This window comes from Macrobrachium nipponense, chromosome 18, assembly GCF_015104395.2.
Source record: "Macrobrachium nipponense isolate FS-2020 chromosome 18, ASM1510439v2, whole genome shotgun sequence".
Classification (NCBI taxonomy): domain Eukaryota; kingdom Metazoa; phylum Arthropoda; class Malacostraca; order Decapoda; family Palaemonidae; genus Macrobrachium; species Macrobrachium nipponense.
The window spans coordinates 19,783,165-19,790,664 of record NC_087211.1 but is presented as its reverse complement, the minus strand read 5'-3'; the positions used below and the strand labels follow the sequence as shown (position 1 = coordinate 19,790,664).

General features: G+C 46.8%; 1 protein-coding gene across 1 annotated transcript in view; it reads right to left on the bottom strand.

Moving 5' to 3' along the window:
* LOC135196907 (juvenile hormone esterase-like) overlaps positions 1 to 7,500 on the bottom strand; it is a 462,912-nt gene that overhangs the window by 185,860 nt on the left and 269,552 nt on the right. The window lies entirely within an intron of this gene.

Here is a 7,500-nt window from a genome sequence, read left to right as displayed (position 1 = left end):
AGAAGACTAAACTGTTGCTGATTGCACGATGTGTGGGCTTCTCTAATAACATTCCTGATAAAGAATGAGAGGGCATTTTTAGATAAGGGCCTACTGGGGTCCCTTACTGAGCACCAGAGATTGCTCTCATTAGCACCAAGTCTTCTCTTCCTCTGAAGATAAAATTTCAGGCTTCTCACCAGGCAGAGAGATCTCTCCTCTTCTGTCCCAACTAAGGAGGATAAGCTTTTAACTTCGAAGCTCCTGGGCCACGGTGAAGAAGGGTTTTCATTCTTGGCTAGGAAAGCCGGAAGAAAAGAGCAAACCGCGGAGTCACAGAGGTACTGGAGGAGGAAACTTTATGAGTCCTGCACCAACGTCGAAAAACATCCCACTTCGACTGGTAGACTCTAGAGGTGGAAGGTCTACATGCATTGGCAATACCACTTGCAGACTTTGCCGAAAAGCCCTTAGCTCTGACGAGAGACTTTATAGTCTGAATCCAGTCAGACTGAGAGCGGGGAGGTTTTTGTGAAACCTGTCGAAGTGGGGCTGTTTGAGGCAGATCGACTCTTATTTATTGGTAGGGATCTTGTAAACATCCCCCAGCCAATTCCAGTCACCTCTGTGAACCAGTTCGTGGGCGGGCCAGAACGGAGCTATCAAAGTCATCCTTGCTCCCTCTGAAGCTGCGAACTTCCTTAGCGTTTCCCCTAGAATCTTGAAAGGCGGGAACGCGTAAAGATCCAGGTTTTTCCAATCCATCAGGAATGCATCTATTGCCACTGCTCTTGGGTCCGCAATAGGGGAGCAGTATAGATCTATCCTCCCATTCCTGGAGGTCGCAAAGAGATCGAGATGGGGCCTGCCCCACGTCCTCCACAGCTCCTGGCATACGTCCGAGTGCAGAGTCCACTCTGAGGGAAGGACTTGATTCCTTCTGCTTAGCAGATCCGCTCTGACATTTCTTTCTCCCTGTACGAACCTGGTGAGAAGACTTATTTTCCTTTCCTCCGACCACAGGAGGAGCGATCTCGCTGTCTCATACAGGGAGAAAGAGTGAGTCCCCCCCTGTTTCCGAATGTAAGCCAGGGATGCTTGTGTTTGTCCGAGTTGGGGATCTGAACGGACTTTCCCTTTACGAGGGTTCGAAGGTTTTGAGAGCGAACCAAATCGCTGTTAGCTCTTTCCTGTTGATGTGCCAGGACACCTGATCCCCCATCCAGGTGCCTGACACTTCTCTCGACCCGAGAGTAGCTCCCCAACCTATGTCCGATGCGTCTGCATATAACACTAGGTTGGGGTTCCGAACCTGCAAGGAAAGGCCTTCCTTGAACAGGAGAGGGTCTAGCCACCAACGGAGATCCTCCTTTATCACTTGCGAAATCTTGAACGCAAAGTCTAGACCTTGAGATCTTCGGTTCCAGTTCCTCGTCGGGAAGAACTGTAGGAGTCTGAGGTGCAACCTCCCTAGAGAAACGAATTGCTCCAGCGAGGAGTGTGTCCCCAACAGACTCATCCACTCCCTCGCTGTGCATACATCTTTCTCTAGAAAGGTTGCTACCTTCTCCGAACATCAGGTTATCCTCTCTGGGGAAGGATACGCCCGAAAAACCTGAGAAGCCATCAGAATCCCCAGATAGATACGCTCTTGACTGGGGATTAGCTGTGACTTCTCGAAATTCACTAGCAAACCCAGAGAAGCTGCTAGATTCAACGTTAATCATAAGTCCTCCAGACATTTCTCCTTGGACTTGGCCCTGATTAGCCAATCGTCCAAGTAGAGGGAAATCCTCACTCCCTCGAGATGAAGCCACTGAGCAACGTTCTTCATCAGCCCTGTGAAGACTTGGGAGGCTGTGGAAAGGCCGAAGCATAGGGCCCTGAACTGATAAACGTTCCCTCCCCACATGAATCTTAGAAATTTGCGTGACGAAGGATGGATCGGCACGTGGAAGTAAGCATCCTGAAGGTCCAGTGACACCATCCAGTCTCCGGGACGAAGAGCTGCTAAGACTGATGAAGTCGTCTCCATAGCGAACTTCCTCTTCTTCACAAAGACGTTCAGGGCGCTTACGTCCAGAACCGGCCTCCATCCTCCTGAGTTCTTGGGAACTAGGAACAGACGGTTGTAGAAACCCGCAGAAAGAGGGTCCTGTACCATCTCTATTGCCTCTTTCTCCAACATCAGCTCTACTGCTAGAGCGAGAGCTTGATTCATGAGTGGGTCTTTGTATTTGGCCACCAGCTCCCTTGGTGTGGTGGTCAAAGGTGGTCTCGAGATAAAGGGAATGAGGTATCCCCTCTTGATGATAGTGAGGGACCAATTGTCCGCCCCCTTTCGTGCCCAGACGTCTGCAAAGTTCAGAAGTCTGGCACCCACAGTTGTCTGGAGGACACGCGAGCTATTTCTTGGCCCTAATAGACCGAGAGAAGGTCCTTCCTCTTCTAGGTGGTCTCAAACCTCTGGAGGAAGAAGAGCGGGACAAAGGGCCTCCTCGAAAGGGCTCTTGCCTAGTCTGAGTTTCCTTCTTCGTTTTCTGTTGGAACGAAGGTTTCGGGATTCTAGCTGAGCGAGCCAGCATATCCTGCGTCGCTTTTGCTGACAATGAGCTGGAGATATCATTAATTATCTTCTTCAGGAAGAGTTGCGGAGAAAGCTGAGAATACAACAAGGAAGCTCTCTGTGCATGAGAAACAGCCTTGGTAAGAAAGGAGCAGAAAACCGCTTTTTTCTTTACTACTCCTGCGCCAAAAAGGGAAGCTATCTCCCCGGATCCGTCTCTCACTGCCTTGTCCATACAAGACAGCACTGCGTGAAGGTCTTCAGGTGAAAGTGTGTCTAGATCTTGAGTCCTCTTAGCCATGACTCCAAGGGTCCAGTCAAGAAAGTTAAAAACTTCTAAGACTCGGAACATTCCCTTCAGAAGGTGATCTAACTCGCTCATACCCCATGTCGTCTTCGCAAAATTAAGCGCCGAGCGACGTGCGGAATCAACCAACGAAGAGAAGTCCGAGTCTGCAGAAGAGGGAAGAGTCAGACCCAAGGGCTCTCCTGACTCGTACCAGAACCCCATCTTCCCCGTAAGTTTGGACGGGGGAAAAGAAAATACGGTCTTCCCCTTCTCCTCCTTCGATACCAACCAATCGTCCAAGTTCTTAAGAGCCTTCTTCATCGACACCGTCGTTTTCATCTTAATGACTGAAGACTTCTTAGTCGTATTGGTCGTTGAAAATAAGGACGGAGGTGACGGAGGAGCAACGGCCGAAAGAGACTCCCCAAAATCTTGCAAGAGGAGGTCGGTCAGTCTCTTGTATGACGAAACTGAAGCATCCTTGGGCAAATCTTCCTCAGAATCCCCAAGATACTCTTCAGACGAATGACGTTTAGAAGTTCTACTGCCAGGAGGAGAGCTATTCCTCGGAGAGCGCCTGTTCGGAGAGCACCTACTAGGCGAGCGCCTACTGGGAGAATGTCCACTGGGAGAGCGCCTACATGGAGAGCCCCAACTGGGAGAGCGCTTACAGGGAGAGCGCCTACAGAGAGTGCGCCTACTTGGAGAACGCCTACAAGGAGAGCGCCTACTAGGAGAGCGCCTACTTGGGGAGCGCCTACTAGGAGAGCGCCTACTAGGAGAGCGCCTACTAGGAGAGCGCCTACTAGGAGAGCGCCTACTTGGGGAGCGCCTACTAGGAGAGCGCCTACTAGCGGAAGCTAGCCTGTCGGAAACAAAGTCTAAGTCCACAGATGAGCGCCTGGACAAGGGAGAGCGCCTATCAGGCTCTCTGCGCCTGCTAGGCTCTTGGCGCCTGCCATCCTCAATACGCCTGCCAGGCTCTTGGTGCCTGTCAGACTCAAAACCCCTACCAGGCTCTTGACGCCTGCCACGGGGAGAGAAAACTTCCACGGAGGAGTCTCTGTCCGAAGCACGGCGCTTACAAGGCTCTGAGCGCCTATCCAATCGGGAGTAATCCAACGGAGAGGAATGCTTCCACTGGCACCTACAAGGCTCTTGGCGCCTACTAGGCTCCGAGCGCCCGTCAAAAGGAGAGCAGCTACCAGGCGAAGAACTCTTCCTTCGCTCCTGACGATAACGAGGCTCTTGACGTCTGTCAAGCTCTTGACGCCTAACTGAAGAGGAGCGGAAATCCTGAGGAGAGCACCTGTCAGGCTCCTTACGCCTGACATGCTCAATACTCTTGCTGGGGAGAGAGGAGAGCCTACTCGGAGAGTGATCCCGAACTTCAGCCTGCACTTCTGACTTCCTACTACGAGGCTCAATAACTTCTCTAGCAGGAGGAGAGCGAGCAGAAGGGACGTTCTTAGACTTCTTCACCGTTAGCGAGGCGTCCTTCTGACGATGAGAAGACCCGGCAATAGAATCAGCTAAAGCCGCAATCTGCGCCTACAGACCCGCCAGGATGCGCGCAGGAGACCTCTTGAATTCCTCTACAGGAGACGTAGTCCGAGACCGAACAGGAGAAGCGTAAAAAGAAGAATTCTTGGCTTTCTTGCGTTCCACTTCTGGTTCTTCCGCGAAGGATTCGGGGCTGGAAGGAAGGGCGCAAGGAGCTTTCCAGGGCCTCCTGAGAGGGCGAGACGACTCCGAGGCACTCCATCTATGCTTAGGAGAAGGCGACGAAGATGACGAGAAGCACTGGCGCAATAACTCCTTCTTGGCTCGATCCAAGGCAGCCTAGGAACGAGCAACAGGATCTGCCGAGGGGACGCCTGACCGGTGGGGGTTCTCCCTAACATTCCTGCGGCTTTTGACTTTCCTCCTCCACTGGGTCTGGGAGTCTGGAAGAGGTCTAGGCCTGGAAGCGTTAGTGAGCCGGTCAGACGCACCCTCCACTGCACTGATCACTTGCACTATCACTTTTACCTTATCGAGAGCGAGCGAAGCTCTCCTTACTCCTGATCGAGGCTCTCCCGGAAGCAACTTCTGAAAACGAATCTTCGGGTTCAAAGCTGGGCGCAGGGGCTGAAACAAGAGAAGGAACTATTCTGCTACAGGGTTCTCAACGTCCATTTCACTGACTCTAGATCTACTTGAGCTCCTTGAAGAAGCCTTACGCACCCTATCCTTCTCCAACTTCCTTAAATAAGTAGAAAGAGCCTTCCATCCATCTTCATCTAAACTCTCGCACTCTTTACAAGGGTTAACAAAAGAGCAATCATTCCCCCTACAAACCATACATACGGAGTGAGGATCCAAAGCAGCCTTTGGAAGCCTCACTTTACAGTCAATCACTGAGCAAACTAAATAAAGAAGGTTTCATTACCTCAGAATCATCCATGATTATTAACTCAAAGAACAATCCAAAAGAAAATCCAAAAGCGTAAGCCAAGCCAACAAACAAAAGGTACTTCACCAAAATCCAATTCGTCGGCAACGAGAAAGAATCTAACTATCGTAATGACTGAACAACAGGTGTTGTCCAGCCGGCGACAGAAAAAAATCTGACAAGAAAGGGGGACTGGTTCTTACACCCGCCACCCAGCGGCGGGTAAGGTAGATCACCTGACCTACCTGTAGCATGTGCTGCGAGTTTTGAATTTTCTGTCGTGACGTCAGAGACATAAGCTAAGTATATATCTGGCAGGGAAGTTCATGTACAAAAATAATTTTTCACGAGCCATGAAAATGGTAGTCTTGCAAAGTGTATGCATTAAATGTAGAACAGCTGGGTGGTACGACTTTCTGCCACTAAGATTCCTGCAGACCATTAGACGTCAAAGTCAATTGTCTTTCCATGTTATGCTTTATGTTTTCCTTATCCATTCCCATGAGGATGACAGAAGTATTTGGGAGCCCAGGGCAAGGCTTATGTTAATTAAGTACTCGCAAAACTCCCGAGATAAGAATAACACAATGGCATAATGAATGCGTGTGTACCAAACATCACATAAATTTCTTATTAAGACACTGGAAGATGATTCCAGTAGTGATGTTAGGTGAATATGTAAAAAGTTGAAACACTCATCTACTAACAAACATACAGTCCTTGTGACACCAGGAGGGAAAGACATTGAAAATTTGATGCAGTGTACATTATAAGTGCCATTCTGTGGAATTAAGGGTTTTCTTATGGGAACAAAATATAATTTATACAAATGCAACTGGTTCAAAGTCTTGGCCAAAAATTATGTAAATCATGTTATGTATTACTTAGAAAGCTGTTATTTTACTGGACTATAAATTATTACTAATTTGGTCACAATGAAGAGTTATGAGGCAGTTCACCATTTTCAATTTGGATAAATGTTTGGAGACTTAGGTGACAGCTGCCATTATGACTGGCTACTCTAGGAAAGCTCCATGATGTAAAGTAATATACGAGAATTAACCCTTAACAAATGGGTAAAAAATCAATATGCAGCTCCTCAGGCCGGGTAACTGAGGCCAGCCAATTAATGCAAAAAAAAAAATGTCAATGGAAAGAGGAAGATATGCAAATGCACATGAAAAAAAATCAATTCTAAAAAAATTTCCCTGCCTTTCACAAGAAATTGAAAAATTACAACTTACAACCCCTTGTGGGGCCTCTTTTACAATACAATTGTAAATTTAACCATCTTATAAATGCTTTTTCTAATAAATAATTTTACTCTATTTTGTAAAATTATAATTACAGCTTACACAATATCAGAACAGATAAGAAATAAAATCAGTAACAAATTCTTAGCATATTTGTTGAAAAATATTTACGTAAATTTACCTAGGACAAAGATTCTGTAACATTTTATTTGTACATTTTTTTTTAACATTTCTTTGCAAAATTAAATTTACAACTGACATACTATCATAAAAGACAAGAACTAAAACCAACAGCAGCCCGTTGGTATATGAGCAAATTTATAAAAAGACATACGAGACAGAAAAGTAGTACATTCCACTAAAAGTCAAAATCACTAGTAAGCTTGCATGAGCTCCCGAGAAATATTGACACCTCTTTCCCACCTGATTCTTTCCCAATCGATGGCGCTTGATATTGCTTATCTACACGATGACTCTGTCCAACACCCCAAACCTGTTATTACTACTCCTGAGAAGCTATCTGTCCATTAAGGGTTAAGAAATGTGGCCAAATCCTTTCTGGAAAAGCAACGCTTTCTTCTTCATATCTGACATCAGTTGAAAATTCATTTTGGGCAGACATCTATCTAACCTTTCTTTTAAAAAAGGAGCATACTGTAAGTTTAAACATTGGTGACCCTTTCTTACACAAGATCCTTTCCTAGAAACAATTAGGAGCAATTCTTACAGTCTTCATTAAAAAAGTGAAAATAGAAAAATAGTCATGGTCAGATAAAACATGTGGAATCCATAAACATAATCATTATCATCTCCCTTACATCCAAATATTTAACAGTAGAATGGCTAGCAAAAGGCCAGACATCCAAGATAAGACTGATATCCAATACTCCAATATAAAGAGACCTCCACCAAAGTTTCAATGATCCTTAGTGTCCTACAACCCCATTCCAAGAATAATCTGTTACCCCTCTTCTCTTGG